At 41.3% G+C, this 22026-nt stretch overlaps 1 protein-coding gene and 1 pseudogene across 2 annotated transcripts in view; one reads left to right on the top strand and one right to left on the bottom strand.

Annotated features, from left to right (window-relative positions):
- Positions 1-22026, bottom strand: part of FAM222B (family with sequence similarity 222 member B) — a 77055-nt gene that overhangs the window by 30094 nt on the left and 24935 nt on the right. The gene's annotated exons all lie outside the window — the stretch shown is intronic.
- Positions 3901-4125, top strand: LOC115500502 (annotated as a pseudogene).

Raw genomic sequence — 22026 nt, 5'->3', positions numbered from 1 at the left:
GCAGAGTTTACTTAAAAAGTAAAATAAATTTAAAAATGCAATGTGTGGGGCGCCTAGGTGGCTCAGTTGATTGAGCGTCTGACCTTGGCTCAGGTCATGACCTCACGATTTGTGAGCTCAAGTCCCACATGGGGCTCACTGATGTCAGCACAGAGCCTGCTTCAGATCCTCTGTCCCCCTCTCTCTCTGCTCCTCCCCCATTCATGCTCTCTCTCAAAAATAAACATTAAAAAAAAATGCAACATGTGATTCTGAACTGGATCCTTACTGAAATGAAACACATTACTCATATAAACAACAACATCTGGGGTGGCTTGATGGCTCAGTTAGTGAAGCAACCAACTTTTTTTTTTTTTGATGTTTTATTTATTTTTGAGAGAGACTGAGCATGAGTGGGGGAGGGGCAGAGAGCAAGAGACAGAATCTGAAGCAGTCTCCAGACCCTGAGCTGTCAGCACAGAGCCCGACATGGGGCTTGAACTCATGAGCTGTGAGATCATGACCTGAGCTGAAGTTGGATGCTCAACCGACTGAGCCACCCAGATGCCCCCAATCAACTCTTGCATCATGATCTCGCAGTTGGTGGATTCCAGCCTTTGGTCTGGTTCTACACGGACCGTGTGGAGCCTGCTTGGGATATTCTCTCTCTCTCTCTCTCTCTCTCCCCTCCCCCCCCTCCCTGTCTCTGCCCCTCCCCTGCTCATGCACACATCACCACAAACTCTCTCTCTTGCTCAAAAACAAACTTTAAAACAAAAAAAAACGGGGCACCTGGGTGGCTCAGTCGGTTAAGCGGCCGACTTCAGCTCAGGTCATGATCTCGCGGTCCATGAGTTTGAGCCCCGTGTCGGGCTCTGTGCTGACAGCTCAGAGCCTGGAGCCTGTTTCAGATTCTGGGTCTCCCTCTCTCTGACCCTCCCCCGTTCATGCTGTCTCTCTCTGTCTCAAAAATAAACGTTAAAAAACAAAACAAAAAAAAACCAACAACAAATAGCAACATCTGAGAGGGGTCTGAGAATGACAATAATGTATCAATGTTACTGATTTTGATGGTTTTATTGTGGTAATGCTGGATGGAGAGTGTCCTTGTTTGTTGTTGAGATAAAGACTAAAGTATTCTCAACGTTTATTTATTTTTGGGACAGAGAGAGACAGAGCATGAACGGGGGAGGGGCAGAGAGAGAGGGAGACACAGAATCGGAAACAGGCTCCAGGCTCCCAGCCATCAGCCCAGAGCCTGACGCGGGGCTCGAACTCACGGACCGCGAGATCGTGACCTGGCTGAAGTCGGACGCTTAACCGACTGCGCCACCCAGGCGCCCCAAAAGTATTCTGATATGATGAAGCAATCAGGTCAAATGATCCAAGGAAGAAAAATATTCTTTGTACTATCAACTTTTCTGTAAATCTAAGATCGTTTCTACACATTTTATTTTAAAAACAAAACAAAAAATATGGGGTGCCTGGGTGGCTCAGGCAGTTAAGCGTCCAAATCTTGATCTCAGTTCACGTCACGATCTCAGGGTTGTGAGTTCAGTCCCTGCGTTTGGCTCCATGCAAGGCACAGAGGAGCTTACTTGAAAGAAAAGCAAAACAAAACAAAACAAAACAAAACAAAAAACAGGGGCGCCTGGGGGGCTCAGTCGGTTGGTTAAGCGTGCGACTTTGGCTCAAGTCATGATTGGTTCACGGGTTCAAGCCCCGCATTAGGTTCTGTGCTGACAGCTCAGAGCCTGGAGCCTGTCTCACATCCTGTGTCTCCCTTGTTCTCTGCCCCACCCCCCTTCACGCTCTATCTTTTCTCTCTCAAAAATAAATAAAACATTAAAAAAAAATTTTTGTAAGAAAAAAAATCAACAAAACAGCGGTGCCTAGGTGGCTTAGTTAAGTGTCCAACTCTTGATTTCGGCTCAGGTCATGTGTGGAGCCTGATGCAGGGCTCGATCTCTCCCTTTCTCTCTGCCCCTCTCTTGCTTGTTCTCTCTCTCTCTCTCAAAACAAATGAAGTTTACAATAAAATAAAATAAACAAAAAAGATAGTGTTGAAGTCTAGAAAGGGGGTGGGGGCTGGAGATCATAAAGAAGAGTTGGGAGAAAGTGGTCTCTTGGTAACTATTATCATTTCATCTTAACGCAGGTAACTTAGCTCTCCACTGGTGAGTGCTGACATTTGGGGTTCTTGCCATCTGGAATAGGTTTCCTGTATCTTTCTGCCTCATCAACTTCCAATTTCTTTTCAACACTTACCTGAATAACATTTTCTCCAGTGCCTATATTTCAAATTATCCCCCAACCTCCACTCTGTTCTGGCAATGCTTCCACTGTGTGGCATTCAATGCAACCCTCTTAACCTAAAGATGGAGAATTTCAGGGGCGCCTGGGTGGCTCAGTCAATTAAGCATCCGACTTCAGCTCAGGTCATGATCTCGCAGTTTGTGGGTTTGAGCCCTGCCTCAGGCTCTGTGCCAAAAGCTCAGAGCCTGGATCCTGCTTCTGATCCTGTGTCTCCCTCTCTCTCTGCCCCTCCCCAGCCCCTCGTGCTCTCAGTCTCCCAAAAATAAATAAAATGTAAAAAACAAACAAAAAAGGAGAATTTCACTTCTGGAAAGGTTCCAAAAGAAATGTCTATCCTGAACAAGGTGCTATTAATAACCCTCCGTTTTCAGGCCTGACATTCACTAACATTTCCACCAAGTTCAAGTTCATGTTTCAGTAAGAGTTTTGCAAGCAAGCCCTTTCTTTCTAAGCACACATCCTGAACCTCATCAATACTGCCTGCAAAACCTCTATGCTCTAAGGGAAATCCTTGTTATACCTTCCAGAGTATAACAGAGTTATGACATTCTTTCCTCCGACCATACAAAAAGTTTCAAATGACATCATAAACTTTATCTCCAGACTTCCTGAAAACTACCCACTACAACCAGCTTCTCCACTTTCACACCAACAGCAGCTGGCAGGCAGTCTTGGGTTATTCTACAGCAAAGGTTTTCGGTAACAATCAATGAAGAGCTTTGAAGTAGTGCAAGGATGATGTTTATCACTCACCCTTTCCTCTTCTTTCCTTTTTAGTGTGATCAGGGAAGCTTTGGAGGAGAAACAACTGTATTACAGCTCTTCTCCAAGGAGCCATGAACTTTCTTCCCTTATTTCACACAAACGCTAAGAAAAACAGATTCTTAAAATGCATTGCCACACTCCTTGGCCACTTATTCTCAACACAACTTTTATGCAGCCACATCCATAAAGTATCTAAGGAGACTGACGAGCCCTTGCGAAGAGAGCCTAGTAACAAAGACACTAAGGTGAGCAAGGACATCTGAAATGAAAAAAAACAGTACGTCACCTGAAGATCTAGGAATAGCCCCAGCTTGGAACTGACTTTAGTCTTTCGCATGTCAAGAAGATCAGCTTTTACTTATAAGACCATTTACTTTCAGGGTTACCATCAAACAACATTGAAGGGAAAGTCTGAAGGAAAATAGCAAAGGGAGTTTGTCATCTTCAGATAAAGACAAACTATTCCTTTTATCCCTTTTTTTACCTAGCAAGGATGTTTCCAAAGATATTATGTATGCAACTTCCTATTAAAATAACAACTACAGGGGTGCCTGGGTGACTCAGTCGGTTGAGCATCCGACTTCGGCTCGGGTCATGATCTCGCGGTCCGTGAGTTCGAGCCCCACGTCGAGCTCTGTGCTGACAGCTCGGAGCCTGCAGCCTGTTTCAGATTCTGTGTCTCCCTCTCTCTGACCCTCCCCCGTTCATGCTCTGTCACTCTCTGTCTCAAAAATAAATAAATGTTAAAAAAAAATTTTTTTTAATAAATAAAAATAAAATAACAACTACAATAAAAAAAATATTTTAGAGAGGCATCTTTGAGCTCTCCAGGTAGATACCATGAGCAAAGCTCACCCTTCCAAGTTAAAAAATTTATGGACAAGAAATTATCATCAAAATTAAATGGTGGCAGACATGTCCAAGGAATATTGTAAGAGTTCGTTTTATGAATCTTGTGATGAATGAATGTGTGGAGATGGCAAATAATGAGCAACAGAATAATACTGGAAGGTGGTAATATGAGGAAATAGTACCATCATGTTAGAAGCCTTGGAACGAGTATAAACAATGGGAGTGTTCACCGGAAGAAACCAACTGCTTCTACATGTCCCCTCTCCATAGCACCTGTTTTACTATAATATAAAAATAAGATCATGTGCATTTCCATACTGAACTATTTTGTTGAATAAACCTTTGTAATAGCCCAAATTTTTTTTTAAAAACATACTAAAATTCCTATAGCACTAACGAAATGTATCCTCAGTGTCTTTAAAAGTGCCCCAAACAAAAGTTTACTTCTGCATTTCGAAGAGAATTTCATAGGCAAGCAGAAGACTAAACTTCACCTTGCCAATTACTATAATCTTACAATAAGCACAAATTGCTGTGAATGACATTTAGTTCCATCTCACTCTATTCTCTTATGATAAGGAGCAATGAACTCAAGGGTCTGATCTCAGAATATAAAAAGCCATTAAGGCTGCTCCTGATAGTTTCTTTTAAAATATGATCCTACACAGCTCTTCAAAAGAAGGACAATATGTTTTAATTGTGAGATGAATTTTTACAATGCTTTGATCTCCTGTCTAAAAGAGGTCTGTAAAACGAAATAACTACAGTGGAGGAAGGGAGTAAAATGTGTCATTCTGGTTATTAAAATCCATCAAGTTCATACTTCAGCCTTGGGATAACTGCAGCCAAAAAACTGACTTGCAAGTAATTATCACCACTATCTGCAATAAAAGTTAATTGGACATAATTGAACTAACGCCCTAATCGGAGGGAAGCTGCAACTGGCAAACAGCCCACTCCTCCTGCTTCTTCAGTCTGCAAATGAAACTGCTAATGATAATTTGTGGACAAACAAGAAATTGCTCTCATGGTTTCCCCAGTGCAAATCACTCAGCAATTCCAGCTAATGCCCAGCATGTTGAGCCAGGAGAAAAATCATTAACCAGTGCTTCCTTTGATAAAGATGAATTTTAACAATAACCAAGTCCATTAAGGCTGAGGGTTGCTGAGAATTGTTAAATTTCCCCTAAACACCCTAAGTAAGGCACTGTGGCCTGATCTCTATACACTGTATTATGCACTAGATGTGCCCTGTGCCACTACCATGTAGTACTAAGAAGAGACATTATACAAGGCCAGAAGCTACTATTACACTAATAATTTATCTTCTTCTAAGAGAATCCTGGGTAATCTCATTTTTTATACAGGCAAATGGCATTGTTGATCTGCTTCAACAGCAAAGATTAAATTACTTCTGAATGGATTTTGGAGTTGATAGATCCCTGCTGCCTGACTCATCTGCCTTCAATTCTGGATAAGAGCTGCATCCTTTCCCCTGGAGTTTAGTACCACTCTCTGCTTTTCAACTGTGTCTACAGCCTAAGGGACTAACACTCCCCTAAGGTTATTGTGGAATCTTAGGAAGCCATTCTGTTTTACAGAATGGGAAAATTGTAGTCTTTATATCAACAGTGACTTATAACGTGGGATGACACTGCTAAGGTGACAGAAAGGAAAAGAGAGGCGCCTAGGTGGCTCAGTCAGTTAAGCGTCTGACCCTTGATATCGGCTCAGATCATGATCTCGTGGTTTGTGAGACTGAGCCCCATGTGGGCTCTGTGCTGACAGCTTGGAATTCTTTCTTTCCCTCCCTCACTCTCTCTCTCTGCCCCTCCCCCCCTCAAAAAAAAAAACCTTAAAAAAAAAGTAAAAGAGAAAAGCAGGTGCACAATGTTCACTTCTGCTTACTTTTTCTCTGCCTCTTTTTTTATTTTTAAGTAATCTCTACACCCAACATGAACTTCAACTCACAGCCCTGAGATCAAGAGTTGCATACTCTACCAACTGAGCCAGCCAGGTGCCACCTCTCTGCTTATTTTTCTTATTTTATTTGGGCTCTATTCTGGCAAGGAGGTGGCTAGAAATTAATGCGTTCAGAATCTTTCCCAAAGCAGTAGCTCATTTGGTACATTTTTTGTTAAAAGTTATTGGGGGGGGAGGGGGTTGAAAAAAAAAGTTATTTTAGAATGTTTCAGTTCACTCCTGCAGTCATTAAAATACACTTTCTGATGGAAATAGAGGAAAGCCTAGAAATAGCTCAGCCAAGATGTAAAAAAACAGAGGATCTAGAAACTGTAATATGGCTAAGTAAAGGGAAAAAGAGCTTAACCTGAAAAAGAGAACACTTAGTAGGAACATCCTTCATTCATTTGCTCTCTGAGCATCTGTGATGCACTAGGCACTGTGACAGTACTATTTTTTGGAAACAAAAATGAGAAATGTGATTAGTGTAGTGAATGTTTCACAGTATATATAAATATCAAATTATGTTGTATACCTTAAACTAATACAATGCTGTGTGTCAATTATATTTTGAAAAGAAAAAAAAAGTGGATAAAGTTGTTTGAAAACCAAAATAATGAAACAAATACTTCCAAGGAACAGTGAGAAAGAAGGGAGAACAATAATATGGGTCACTGAAAGCCGAGCAAGAATTTACCAGATTGAGAAGGGTAAGCCACTCTAGGCAGAGAAAACTAGTATAATGAAAGGCATGCACCACTATGCTAGAAAACTACCATAACTAGGGGCTCCTGGGTGACTCAGTAGGTTAAGCATCCAATTCTTGATCTCAGCTCAGGTCCTTATCTCAGGGTCATGAGTTCAAGCCCCACATTGGGCTTCATGCCGGGTGTGAAGCCTACTTATAAAGAAAAGTAGCCTAACTAAATGTATGTTTGGGAAACCACAAGTGGTATAGTATGAAGAGTTGGGTGCTGGATGTATGTGCCAAACCTGGAGACTGAGCCTGATGTGCCAAATTATGAAAAGCCTTACATTTCATACTAGAGGGACAAAACAACAGATTAAGAATAAAGCTGGGTTGGAGTCCCATGTTTCAAGGAGAGTAACATGATCAGATGTCTGTTTAAAAAAAATTTTTTTAATGTGTATTTATTTTTTGAGAGAGAGAGACGGAGACACAGAATCCGAAGCAGCTCCAGGCTCTGAGCTGTCAGCACAGAACCTGATGTGGGGCTCGACCTCACAGACCATGAGATCATGACCTGAGCCAAAATCAGATGCTCAACCGAGCCACCCAGGTGCCCCTCAGATGTCTATTTTAAATAAATATGCTGAAAATGTGAAAGACAAACAAGAAATGGCAGAAATCAGTTAAGTGGCTATAGTGATTTCAAGGCAAGAGATGATGATCTTAAGCAAGGGTGCCGTAAGAGAGCCATCATACAAAGGAGGGAGTAGATTTCTTTCTTTCCTTCCTTTCCTTCCTTTCCTTCCTTTCCTTCCCTTCCTTCCCTTTCTTTTCTTTCTTTCTTTCTTTCTTTCTTTCTTTCTTTCTTTCTTTCTTTCTTTGTGGTTTTTTTAATTTTAGGTAATCTCTACACCCAACGTGGGGTGCAAACTCACAAACCCAAGATCAAGAGTCACATGCTCCACCAACTCAGTCAGCCAGGTGCCCCTAGTAGATTTATATCTGAGCTCAAACACAGGTTAATAAAGGCTGAAGACAGGCAATTTTAGACTAACATAAACAACAATTTGAGCTTATTCAATAGTGGGCATACTAATAGAAATGCTGAAGCAAAAGGAATGACTATTCCTTAAGAATGATGGAAAATAATTTATTTTCAGTAACTAAGAATTTGGAATAGATGACCATTAAACCAACTTCCAGATTCCAAGATTCTAAATCACTTACAAAGGTGATTATTTTACAAAGTCATTATGACGGCTTATTTTGTAGAAAGGTCTGTCATTTTCTAAGTGCTTTCACATGAATTCTCTCACTTGCTATTCCCAAATACCCTATGAGATAGTTTGCACAGGGATCCTCAGTCCATTTTTCAGAGATAAAGTAGGAAAAGCTCATAAGTGCCTAGACTACAACCCCTAGCTCTGTGCTCTTTCCATTCTCATCACTGCCTCCAACAGTGTCACTGCTGAAAATCAATTCTGACAAATCATCCCTCTTTGGTCACTTGTTCCAGGGTCTATTTCAAAATCAGGAAATTCTGCATGTCTTATATTCATTGTCCAGAAGCTCCAGCCTATTCCTTTGTCCTCTTCTAGGTGAATAAGAGCTGGTCATCTATCTTATATAATGTTCCTTCATATTTGCATACTATAAAAAGTCTGTCACTTCCCTAATCCTGGCTAATTACCCCCAATTCCTTGAGGGTTTTTTTTTTCATATATTCTTTCCCTCCTTAAACTCGTCAAGTAATGTGATCCCCAATTTTGTACTAGCTCCAGGAAGACAATAAATTCTTCCCATAGACTCCAATTCTAATCCCCAGGTATCTATTAAAAGTGCCTCTCCAAGTAATTCATACCAATATTTACTGAGAGCCTACAATGTAGCAAGACATTGTTCTAGGAGTGAGGGACTCAGCAAAGAAAAAAACAGACAAAAACTCATGCTTCCATTTTTACATGGTATAGAGTGGGAGGGTCAGACAAATTTAATGAATAGGTTAGTTACTCTCAAAAGTTGATAAATGCTACGAAAAGGAAAATAAAGCAGAATAAGAAGATGCGGAGTATTGGATGAGAGATAGCCATTCTAAATAGCATAGAGTGGTCCTCACTGAGAAACTGTAGTTCTCTCCATGGTTTATCTGCTAGTTTCAGTGCAAGACAGCAATACAGCTTTTAATTACATAACAGAATTTTTTTAAGCAATTAAACTATAACCAATATAGTTTTCCCCTCTCTCATTTCAAATTTAACTCTTAGACACTTGCACTTTTTAAAAATGTTTTTACTTATTTTTGAGAGAGACAGAGAGACAGAGCAAGCAGGCAAGGGGAAGAGATACAGGGGGACACAGAATCTGAAGCAGGCTCCAGGGTCTGAGCTGGCAGCACAGAGCCTGACACAGGGTTTGAACTTGTGAACCACGAGATCATGACCTGAGCTGAAGTTGGACGCTTAACCAACTGAGCCATCCAGGCACCCTGACACTTGCACTTTTAATAAAAAGCAATTCATCAACTTGTTTAGAAGAAAAAATCTTATTTCTGTGATGTAGAAATATTCTTCAAGCAATAATGCAACAAAATAATGCAAGTCTGCACAGACATGCATGAGTGCGTGCGCACGCATGCGCGCACACGCACACACACACACACACGCCTCTGACTTTGATTAAGGACTAGCATTTCCCTGGTTGAGCAATATTCTTTCTTAAGTAGCTGTGGAAAGCTCAGAGATGAGCAGATGTGGACAGACAGGCGGATGGAGGCAGTTGGTGGAAACAATTTCAAAGAATTACAGAATTGGTGTGCAGGCTTAAGTGGCATCAGCCTCTCACTTCAAAGTGCACTTGGAACAATCTCCCGAAAATGTACTATGAATGATAAGAATGATACATTTCATTTGGGACATTTGTTTAGCTTAGAGAAGAGGCAAAAATTAAAATACAGCTTCCTGAAAAAGCAACTTGTTCCAACTTAATTTTGCCATGGACCATGGAAACAAAGGACTTTTTTTTTCTTTTTAATTTTTTTTCAGTTTATTTATTTATTTTGGGGAAGGGTTAGAGAGAGAGGGGGAGAGAGAGAGAGAGAGAGAGAATTCCAAGCAGGCTCTGCACTATCAGCAAGAGCCCGGCATGGGGCTCGATATCATAAACTGTGAGACCATGACCCAAGTGGAAACCAAGAAGCCTGGTGCTTAACCGACTGAGCCACCCGGGTACCCCCAAAGGAGTTTCCTTAAAAGGAAAGGTTCCTCTTGTCTCTCTGCAGAAATGTTCTAGCACACTATCACACTCCAATTGCACCATAACCTCACAGGGATTGAATGAAACCTAAGTACTAAAATCCTTTGTAAAGCACTTTAGTGAATGCACAGTAACACTTAGCAGGACAGGTTAAAACCAAGATATGGGATTCTTCATTAATCGACTGGTCTTTCTGTTGAATGAAAAAGTTTCTGGGAGGATAAGATAAGCAAAAGGCAAACCAGAACCTTCACAGTTACAAAATTAATGTCTTCACAATAGTACAACCACTCCCAGCTGAACAGTTAGGTAATACATAAGGCCCATTCAGGAACCCAGGAAATGTGTCTTTTCCACTGATATACTGTGACCTGGGATGAGCTGCCTTTAACTTCTCATAGTCTTGATACCTCTTAACTTTCAAAATAGATTAAGTTTTATCCTTTACATAGTAAGTGATAAGTGGAATGCCAATGGAAGAAATGCTTTAGCTTTTGGAAGGAAAGAAGAAATTTAAGTTATGACTAATAACGCTTATGCTTCTCCTCTGAAGCAACAGGGATGATGTCTAAATCTTCAATTCTGCAAGTGGCATAAAATCTTATTTTCATTCAGATCAGCAACTGATCCTCAAAACCACTTTGCTGAGTGCAAAGAATTAGCAACTGGTCATGGAAACCTTGCTTTTTAAATCTGCTGTAATATTCAGTTGAGAGAGAGAGAGAGAGAGAGAGAGAGAGAGAGAGAGAGAGAGAGAGAACATTTTCCCACCAAATAGCACTTAAAGAAATCCTGAGCTTTGAAATTTATAATGTATAGTACTTCTTTAATCACAACCTAGTATCTGACTTCTAAATGGATTTCATTTTGGCCAACAGTTCTCATCATTAGAGTATATACACAGTGTTAAGAGGAGGGGTTTACTTTGATAACACTTCTTTGGCTTGTCCATCTGTGGCCTGACCACATATGATGAATGACTGGCAAATACCATGGGGCCAGAAGATGCCAAGAAAGAAGGCATGCTAGTATCAAAAGCTAGTTTATCTATGATCTACTTGGAAGATCTCAATTCTCCCTAGGACTCCGTGTAATTAGGTGACAAGGGCCAAAGTCTTAAAAAATAAACAGGGGGCTCCTGGATGGCTCCATTGGTTAGGCATCTGACTTTGGCTCAGGTCATGATCTCACAGGTCATGAGTTCGAGCCCTGCATCAGGCTCTGCACTGCCAGCTCAGAGCCTGGAGGCTGCTTTGAATTCTGTGTTCCCCACTCTCTCTCTGCCCCTCCTCCCCCACTCTCTCTCTCTTAAAAATAAATAAACATTAAAAAAAAATTAGGGGTGCCTGGGTGGCTCAGTTGGTTAAGTGTCCAATTTTGGCTCAGGTCATGATCTCACAGTTCCTAAGTTCGAGCCCCGCACAGGGCTCTGTGCTGACAGCTCAGAGTCTGGAGCCTGCTTTGGATTGTGTGTCTCCCTCTCTCTACACTCCACCCTGGCTTGTGCTCTGTCTCTCAAAAATAAATCAATATTTAAAAAAATAGAAAGAGAGAGAGAGAGAGAGAGAGAGAGAGAGAGAGAAAGAAAGAAAGAAAGAAAGAAAGAAAGAAAGAAAGAAAGAAAGAAACTAAGAAACTAAGTTTAATCCAAGCTTGTATCTTACTGGTCTCTTGAACGACCAGAGAAAGAAAACAAATCTCTAATACTCAGTTTGTTCCGCTAGAAAATCCCAGTTACAAAGCAGAAGAAGTTACTAAAGCTATTGCTAGGAATATCTTTGGATTTTACCTGTCTGTACTTTGTCTGCTTGCCCTTCTGCATGAATAATCAAGAACTGACTGTGTTCTTTGGATCAGGAATGAATCCTTAACTACAGTTCTGCCCATGTGTTGGTAAAGACGCCTCTGCCCTTTTCAGCTAGGTTGAGATGTAACAACTCAGCCGATGACTGAATTTGATCTAATCAGCTCAATGCTCCCTCCCTCAGATCCATCAGCACCAAATATAATAAAACTTCAGTTTGGCCTTTCCTTTACAGTTCTATCTTTTTTTCCTCTACCACCTCATCCTGAACCTTCCTCCTTCTCTTGATTGATAGTGGCATCTTGGTCTTTGGATTCCCTTCATGACTAGAGAAATAAAAACAGTCTCTCACAGCAGAAACAGGAAAATTTGAAGTCATTTCAAATAAGGATCCTCAAAGGAGTTCTTAGAGAAAATAATTAAATATATTAGAAATACAGAGCACCTGGCTGGCTCAGTCAGTAGAGCATGTGATTCTTGATCTCAGGGTAGTAAGTTCAAGCCCCACCTTGGGCACAGAGCTTACTTAAAAAAACAAATTAAAGTATTCAGAGACCTTCGCTCTGGGTCTAGTTTTACTACCAAATCACTAAGTTATTTAGACATTCTCAGGACATTATTTTTTCTACCTCAGAGAAATGCTGAGACCACTAAGAGACTGCTTATTTAATTCACTGAATGAAAACTAACCTAAAAAGTAAAAATATTTATGTTAATGCTGGAAATGATTCTTGGGCTGAAGAAACTCTGGTCTTAACCTTTTGTGAGTTGTTATATAATTACACCCTACAACTCCACGTTTAATTTCAAAATATAATATGTACTAAAGGTACCAAAGAATTTCTTTAAAACCACGCACAGGCTTTCTCCATTTTCTTCTATCACCATATGTATTTACAGATAATGAAAACTCCCATTAAGTAAAATTCTAAGATCCAGCTAAATAAAAGGACTGTCCAGTATTCACAGAATGCTAATATATAGAACAAAGTTGGGGGAAGGAGCAAAGACCTGGATTCTAAAAAGATGAGCAATCTGAGTGGTTTAAAAAACAACAACAAAAAGATGGGTTAAAAGTTTATATCTAAAGAAAAGGCAACTGTTTTGAATAGCTCTAACAATCCCATAATAAGTGCAGTATCAAACATAGGGTAATTAATTCAGTGGACTTTTCCCCTTTCACTGACAGATTGAACAGCTCTGAGGATAATCTCCTTCACTCTCCCAGGGCTCAGTTGGAAGATTCATTATTTATGCCCTCAATTGTTTACTCTGTCCTATTTTCCATCCATCCAGGCCCAAGGGCAGTGTTATCACTGGCCTGTTTCCAAAATAAATGTATTATTAGTTCACTGCCTAACTAGTTACAAAACCAAAGATAATCAAACAAAATGGTATCCTACTACTGAAGAGCAACCCTACCCACCACTTGATCCAGGAGAGAAGTTAATGACAATGCTGACCCAATGTTACCAAAAGCTAATTCTCTTAGATGGATGAAGTGAGATCCATTTGTCATTCTAGCCTCCCCCCGCCCCCCCTTTTTTTCTGGTGAGCCATGGAGCAACATATATGCAAATCTAACAGGATTCTTAAAGGGCAGTATCATTAGAAAGGCAGCTCTGGCCCTCACTGAGAGCAGACCTGTAAACTACTGTGGATTAAACTGATTGAGATGCATTTTGCCTAGCAACCATTCATTAGGAAGAGTTCAGTAACTCACCAACAATCGATTCCACGTCTTTATCTGAACAGATAACAGACTCTACCAAGTCCTCTACCCTCTGTATTCAGACTTACAGCAAACAACTTCCTCAAAAGATTCAGCTTCCAAGAGTCAACCCCTGGGGGAGGGGGTTGGGTTTAAAAACACACATAATATTGTCTCAGACACCTGACAAAGCTGAATAGCTTAAAAACTACCACCAGTCACATCTCCATATGAATGCATTCATTGTCTCTAAATACGTCTCTCACATAACAGCGTTCCCAGTTCTTTTTGCTTCTAATATTTTCTCATCTTAAGCAACCTTTTCCCAATTCCAAACCATACAACACTCAAGCTGATTATTATGAGAATCAACGCCAAGGGTCCAATCTTTTCCTTTACCTTCTCAAGGGGATCATTTTATACTTCTGATGTGAATGGGGGATTGGGCTTGAATCTCCCTTTAGAGAGAACACAGGGCCCTTTTTCTTAACACATCCTAAGCTGTGACTCACAGAAATAATCAGGATGGATAAAAACAGATTGCTAAAGAAAATTAAATCAGCTACTTTAACTTCAGCAGCACCATGTCCCTTCAACTAAGAGATTATGGGAAGTCATGGCTTCATATAATGGTTTCCTTGCAGAGGACCAAATTTGAGGAGTTCCAGCCCCTTTAAATGATATTTGGAGATCAGTGTAAATACACCTATGATTAGTTCTATACATAGCCTTTGCTCCTGGGGGAAATTCTCTGGGGAAATCACTGTACCATGCAAAATATTGATTACACAAATCAGGCAAGAAAATAGATACATAAAAATATTAAGTGAACAAAGTGTAATATAACTTTACAAAGCTATATTAACTGTCTACTCATGGGTAGACAAAAAACCACCTAGGATTCCAAATGGGCCGGCAACTTATTTTTTAGTAGAGTCAAGATGAAGTGATACATGCTTTAATATAGCCTCCAAATATTTTTTTTGTTACTTCCTCAGTTTGCTAGCTTAGACATCAAAGTGCACGTTGTTTTACACAACAGCTAGCTGTCAAAGCTTCGATGATTTTTAATAGTTCATTCTCAGGAACAAGTTAGGTTAAAAAAAAAAAAACCTAAAAACATCTGGGGCCTTTCAATTTAAACATTATGGAGTTGTATTGGATAGATGAGTAATAAGACAACCCAAATCCAACAAAGGTTTACTATGAGTCTACTTTTTTGCACAATTCTTTTTAAAGATTTTTTTTTAAGTAATCTCTACACCCAACATGGGGCTCGAACTTACAACCACAAGATCAAGAGTTGCATGCTCCACTGACTTAGCCAGCTTGGTGCCCTTTTTTGTATAATTCTATAGCAAGGCTCCTTGAAATGTAAAAGGTAGACAGACACATAGATAGATAGATAGATAGATAGACAGACAGATAAACAGAGAGACAGACTCCTAATCCCTAGTAAGCTTCTACAACTAAGATGGTTGCCTATCCTATTACACTTCTTCCTCATAATACTTGGCTTTCACCACAAACTGCCCCTTATTAGAGATCCAATAGGTCAATGCAAAGAAAAAACACTGATCCAATTAAAACTATAAGACAGCTCCAGCATATCAATTCTGTCTTCAAAACTGAATTCCAGTTAGAACAATCTGTGGAAACTGAACCTGGATTATAAGAATCTCTCAATCATTTCAATTAATATTTAGCAAAGAATGCTGCCAAAAATTGATATTCATCCCGTCTGGTATTCTAGTTCTTTGCTAAGCAACATTAAGATAAATCTGGTCCAAACACCTTTGGTGAAAATCCCGTTAGATTAAGCAAGTTTATCACGAACACTGCCACTCACCACAGAAAGACAGACACACACACACACACACCATTTGTTTCTAACACATAAAATTTGGGTTTTCTATCTTCAATTGATAACTTTCCACTCAATTAAAAACTTAATAAAGAGGCTTCTGATTTTGGCTGAAGATAAGCTCTGTGTCCTTCAGAAAGAAGAGATCTATAAATTGTAGAAGTAAAAGAACTCAAAAGAAATAAATATAATTTAAATTGTTAATGCTACAGCCACCCAATTTCATAAAGTTTGGGAGGGAGGAAACTTTAAAAAATAATTGAACAAAATTCACCTGGATTTTTTTAAAGTTTGGTTCTGTCGTTCATGACAGAAACTAACCTCTCTGAACATATGGATATAAGAAATAAACTGATGGAGAAACAGACAAGACTTTTAGGTTTCAGTAACAGTAAGGTAAGTTTGCTCGTTTGATACATTTCTCCAGTAGGGCTGAGTACTAAACAAAGCAGGTGACAAGGTACTCAAGAGAAGACTTTAACAGAGTTAATCGCTAACAACTATTAGGATTTCCTTTAACCACCGTTTGACATGGGCTGCTCCCTCTTTCGACTAGCATCTCCTTTTTCAGACTGTTTTTGCTGAATAAGGCAGTCCCAAGTAGGAAAATGGTGAAGACAGCCTTAATGGACATGGATGCAGTACAGTACCAAAAACCCATTCCTAGCCTTCTTTTTCTTCCTTCCTTTCTTTTCTTTCTTTCTTTCTTTCTTTCTTTCTTTCTTTCTTTCTTTCTTTCTCCTTTCTTTTTCTTTCGTTCTTTCTTTGCGGTTTACTGCATCAGATGCCACGCAAGAAAGAGCTCCTCTTTTCTTCTGTTCATTTTACTTCATAAGAGACTGACATCGATGTATCAGTAAAAAAAGATAAGAGTCCTGAATCTCCTTACCCTGCTGCAGGGGTGAGATGATGGGAGGGAAAGAAGAATGAAGGGTAGAATCAGAAAATCAAAATAAACTGATGGGATGTGGAGCTCTTACTTCCCATTCCATTTCCCCTTTCCTCACAAGGTTAAGTCGGCTGAAGTCGGGGCTGCATTAGAAAAAGCACACACACGCACACGCACACACACCTTGAGCCCTTGAAGGGAGGTGAGGATCGCTCCGCAGCGCTCGCTCGGTGGGGCTCCAGGCTCCGCCCCGCCCGCCTGGGGCAGCTGAACCCTCCTCGCCCCGCCCGGGCAGGAGGGAGGAGAAGGGGCTTATAGCTGTCTTGGCTGGGGGAGGGGGAGGTGGCAGCTCCGAGTGCCAGGCTCTTGGAGCACAGCACTCCGCGGTGCGCCGACACCCCCTCCCCCAGCCGGCAGCCGCTTGCTACCCTTTGCTGCCGGAAGCCAGCCCCGCCCCCTCAACTCCATCCCGGCCCTCCGCAAACCCCCTCCTGCCCGCACAGCCAATGACAAGCCAGGGAGCCAGGAGAGCGACCCGCCAAGCAGCCAACTGGGGAGGCCCACTGGGAGGTCAGCCGCCGGGGATAGGCCAGCTACCCGCGGCCCCGGCCCCTGCGCGGCTCCTCTTTGTTAGAGCTGCCCCGATCTCTCCTGACTACCACCCCAAAGCCGGGAGGCAAGCATACCACAGCTGGGCCAAGTGATGCTGCTCCCCTTCTATCGCTCCCCAGCCCACTCTCTGCCTGGGTGCTAGAGTGGCCCCTATCCAGGCAATGACTCTCAGAGTGCCTCAGACTTCCACAGCAATAGCCACCAGATGACACCCGACAGTAAAAAGATGCTCCTAGGGCCTCTGCCTCGCCCTTCTTTTCTCAGGCTAATCAACTTCACACCGTGGATAGATTTAGGTTGCATATTAGATCAGCTGCAAACATCAATCCACCCTGTCTGAAACTCCTGCTTCCTGTGACGCAGAAATTAAGAGGGGAGGGGGCATATCGGGAAGGTAGTAATCTCGAAATTGGTGGGGGTAGGAGAAGGAATACATCAAATAATCTGCAAACACACACACACACCAAAACACACAGTTGGCTCGAATCCAGTTCGGATATAAAACATCTACATCCAATTAAATCCAAGCTAACCATTCCTTTAGCAGGTTTCATTACAATCAGGCAACAAGTATCTAAGTCTTGTTCAAGCCATATGCCAAATCTCAGAAAAAACTCTCAGCAACCGCCAGGTCGCTGCATAACTGGCAAGCTGCATCAACACTTCAATCACTAATGCCAACGTTAGGGGCACAACACAGCTGGGATGGAATATGTCAAAGATTGTAGAATATTTTCTTAGGTGTAGTGGTGGAGCAGTGCATGGGACTCATTTAAGAAAAATAGGGGCGCCTGGGTGGCTCAGTCGGTTAAGTGTCCAACTTTGGCTCAGGTCATGATCTCATGGCTCCTGAGGTCGAGCCCCACGTCAGGCTCTACGCCGCTTGCTCAGAGCCTGGAGCCTACTTCAGATTCTGTGTCTCCCTCCCTCTCTGCCCTCCCCCGTTAACGTTCTGGCTCTCTCTCTCTCTCTCTCTCTCTCAAAAACAAATAAACATTAAAAAATTAAATAAAAGTAAAATAGAGGGGAACCCGGGTGGCTCAGTCAGTTAAGTGTCCAACTCTTGATTTCGCTCAAGTCATGATCTCATGGTCATGAGATCTCACGGCTGGGGAGTTCGAACCCCACATGGGGCTCTCTGCTGTCAGTGCAGAGCCCACTTCAGATCCTCTGTCCCCCTCTCTCTGTCCCTCCCCACTCATGCTCTGTCTCTCAAAAATAAATAAAACATTGGGGCAACTGGGTGGCTCAGTCGGTTGGGTGTCCAACTCTTGGTTTCAGCTCAGGTCATGAACTTGTGGTTTGTGAGTTCTAGCCCTCCGTCAGGCTCTGTGCTGAAGCATGGAGACTGCTTGGAACTCTCTCTGACCCTCTCCCGCTTGCTCTGTCTCTCAAAATAAATAAATAAACTTAAAAAAAACCATAAAACATCTTTTTAAAAAAGAAAGAAAAAAGAAAATGGGGATCAGGGAAAGTAAGCTATTACCTATATTGTCATTTTTGTCCACAGAATTCTTGCAACTAATGTTAAATATTTACATCATACTCTACAATCCCACTTAGTTCCCCAAAGTAGTACTATAGTTTTTAAAAGACAACAAAAGGTATTTGCAATTTACGTAGCCCTTTCTTTTTCAATGTTTGTTTATATTTGAGAGAGACAGAATCCAAAGCAGGCTCCAGGCTCTGAGCTGTCAGCACAGAGCCCCATGTGGGGTTAGAACTCACAGGGTATGAGATCATGACCTGGGACACTTGACCGATTGAGCCACCCAGGCGCCCCTAAGTAGTCCTTTCTTAATTTGGAGTTCAAAGCATTTCATATCTATAACCTCAGTCTTCTTATAAGATGGAAAAGGAGCTGTACAGACATGCCCATTTTAAAGACAGCTCTTCTTTCTAACCCAAATTAAAAGACTGGCTTAAAACAGATTTATAGAGGAACCTCACTGATGTTTCATAGAGTAGCATTCATTAGGTTCCATATGAAAAGAACTAAATGTGAAACTTTTTGATTTTAAAGTCTGCTAGCTTAGCTAGCTAGCCAGCCGGTAAGTCCAGTCTCATCCTATCATCTCCTGACTTAAACCAAAAATTCACGAGCTCTCTAATTCATATCATTTAGCAATTCCCTGGCATTTTCCATATTAAAATAACTAAAGAATAAGAAACTACTGCTCAAAGTAGCTAACCATAAAGGTAATCTTGATGTCTAAGGGAAACTTCTGTGTCAGTACCTTCCTTCAGATTCTAGCCTTCTCGATAAAGGAAAATTTTTTCTCTTTAAGGACTAAACTAGAAACTAAAATTTACATTGTTCCAAGAACACACATGTACCAATTAATTTGCCAAGACATCAAAAACAAGGAACCAAACATACCAGTCTCACCACTATTATCACAAATGTTCTTGGAAAGTGGATGATTCCAATAAAATTTCTGATATCCTCTTCTATAATATAAACGTGGAACTCTTAGGGAGTTTCAAATACCTTAACTAAATTAAAAAGTCAAATTCACCTTGCCCAAGTATCTATACAGTCCACAGAAGAATTACAACTATTTAATAAAAGATCACTGGGGAAGCCCAAAACATTTTCTTCTAAAGAATTCAAGTCCTTGGGGCGCCTGGGTGGCGCAGTCGGTTAAGCGTCCGACTTCAGCCAGGTCACGATCTCGCGGTCCGTGAGTTCGAGCCCCGCGTCGGGCTCTGGGCTGATGGCTCGGAGCCTGGACCCTGTTTCCGATTCTGTGTCTCCCTCTCTCTCTGCCCCTCCCCCGTTCATGCTCTGTCTCTCTCTGTCCCAAAAAAAATAAATAAACGTTGAAAAAAAAAAAAAAAAAAAGAATTCAAGTCCAATTTCTTCTCACGACCCTCAAATGTACTCTATCTTACTACCATAACCCTAAAAGAGACCCTTAACATGTCTGTGCGGTAACTATAACTTCTTTCTAGTCTTCCTCATTGTGCATACCATTGCTTTCAAGTATTTGTTCTTAAAAAACACAAAGTTAGGAGCACCATGGTAGCTCAGTCGGTTAAGTGTCTGACTTTAGCTCAGGTCATGATCTCATGGATCTTGGGATCGAGCCCCGAATCAGGCTCTGTGCTGACAGCTTAGAGCCTGGAGCCTGCTTCAAATCCTGTGTCTTTCTCTCTTTCTGCCCCTCCCCCCCACCTTGGCGCGTGCGCGTGCTCTCTCTCTCTCTCCCCTAAAAATAAACAAACATTGGGGTGCCTGGGTGACTCAGTTGGTTTAAGAGTCTGACTTCAGCTCAGGTCATGATCTTGCAGTTTGTGGGTTCAAGCCCTGTGCTGACAGCTCAGAGCCTGGAGCCTGCTTCGGATTCTGTGTCTCCCTCGCTCTGTGCCCCGCCCCCACTCACATCCTGTCTTTCTCTGTCTCTCAAAAATGAATAAACATTAAAATTTTTTTTTTTAAAACACAGAAAGTTACATTTATTGCACATTTACTAGGGCCAAGGCCCTGTGGCAAGAACTATATATTTATATTTATTATTTTGTCATAATAAGCCTATGAAAATTTCCCCATTTTTATAGATAAAGAAACTGAGGTGCAGAGAGGTTGAAGATCTTCTCTAAATCATATGGCTGGTAAATGGAAGAGTCAGTATTAGAATTGGGGGGGGGAAAGAATTTGAGTCATTTTGGCTCCAAATCTAATACTCCTATGCACTAAGCTATACGTGGCTCTCTGGTACCTATGTCATCCAGCCAAATTTCCACTCTATAGCTGTTACATGTTCCATAATCTGGCCCTATCTTACACTATCAAACTTACTTCCTACCTTTCCCTAGCATGTTTCCCCACACCAGACAAACTAATTTGTTTGCTCACTGTCTATCATGTTCATCCATTTCTATTTTTTTTTTAATTTTTTTTTCAACGTTTTTTATTTATTTTTGGGACAGAGAGAGACAGAGCATGAACGGGGGAGGGGCAGAGAGGGAGACACAGAATCGGAAACAGGCTCCAGGCTCCGAGCCATCAGCCCAGAGCCCGACGCGGGGCTCGAACTCACGGACCGCGAGATCGTGACCTGGCTGAAGTCGGCCGCTTATCCGACTGCGCCACCCAGGCGCCCCCATCCATTTCTATTTTCATGACATGACTTGTGCTGTTATAACCATGCCATTCAAATCCTACCCATTCTTCAAGTTCAAATTCCACCTTCCTTGTGGAGCCTTCTTTGATGCTGTCAGCAATGATTCCTTTCCTGAATCACTATTACACAATTTAATACCTAAAAAAAAATTTTTTTTGATGTTTACTTTTGAGAGAGAGGGAGAGAGCGTGTGTGCGAGCAAGCAGGGGAGGGACAGAGAGAGAGGGAGACACAGAATCCAAAGCAGGCTCCAGGCTCTGAGCTGTCAACACAGAGCCCGACTTGGGGCTCAAACTCACAAACCGTAAGATCATGACCTGAGCCGAAGCTGGAATCTCAACCAACTGAGCCACCCAGGCGCCCCAATACAATACTTATTCTGTTGTCTAAATATGTGATTTGTCTTCCTACTTTAGACTGTAACTCAGAACTTGTATTACATTTGCTTTTGTCTCCCTTCCCAGTTATGCACAGTAAGGCACACATAGCAAAGTCCTCAATAAATATTTAGACCAGTAAACTTTATAGCAAAAGAATAACCCAAATCACTTAAATCACCCAAGTTCTCAAAAAAGCCACCAAAGTTGAAACCATTAATAATACTCTTCATTCATCTTCAAGATACAACAATCAAGTTCTAACTCTGCCACTACTAATTACTTACTTATCCAGTATCATGGACAAATTGATCGGAGGGGCTTCAATAGGGCTGGTAGTGTTTCTTAATCTGGGAACTAGTTACATAGGTAATGTTTAATTTTTTTTTTAATGTGTTTTTTTTTTTTTTGAGAGAGAGAGAGACAGACAGACAGACAGACAGCGTGTGAGCAGGGGAGGGGTAGAGAGAGAGGGAGACACAGAATTCAAAGCAGGCTCCAGGCTCTGAGCTGTCAGCACAGAGCCCAATGTGGGGCTTGAACCCACGAACTGTGAGATCATGACCTGAGCCAAAGTCAGACTCCCACCCGACTGAACCACCCAGGCACCCCGGTAATGTTTAATTTGTGAAAATTCACTGAGTTGTACATTTATATGCACTTTTCTATACTGTATATATTTTGGCTCAATGAAGTTTTAAAATATCAAGTTTCAGATTATAAAATAATCACATCTATTTTTAAGCACATAGTAGTATTATATATGTCTGTAGGTCCAAGAAAATACTGGAACATATAATATATACCAATCTGTCAATTGTGGTT

Source organism: Lynx canadensis, chromosome E1, assembly GCF_007474595.2.
Source record: "Lynx canadensis isolate LIC74 chromosome E1, mLynCan4.pri.v2, whole genome shotgun sequence".
In the NCBI taxonomy this organism is placed as follows: Eukaryota; Metazoa; Chordata; class Mammalia; order Carnivora; family Felidae; genus Lynx; species Lynx canadensis.
This window is presented reverse-complemented; position numbering and strand designations above follow the sequence as displayed.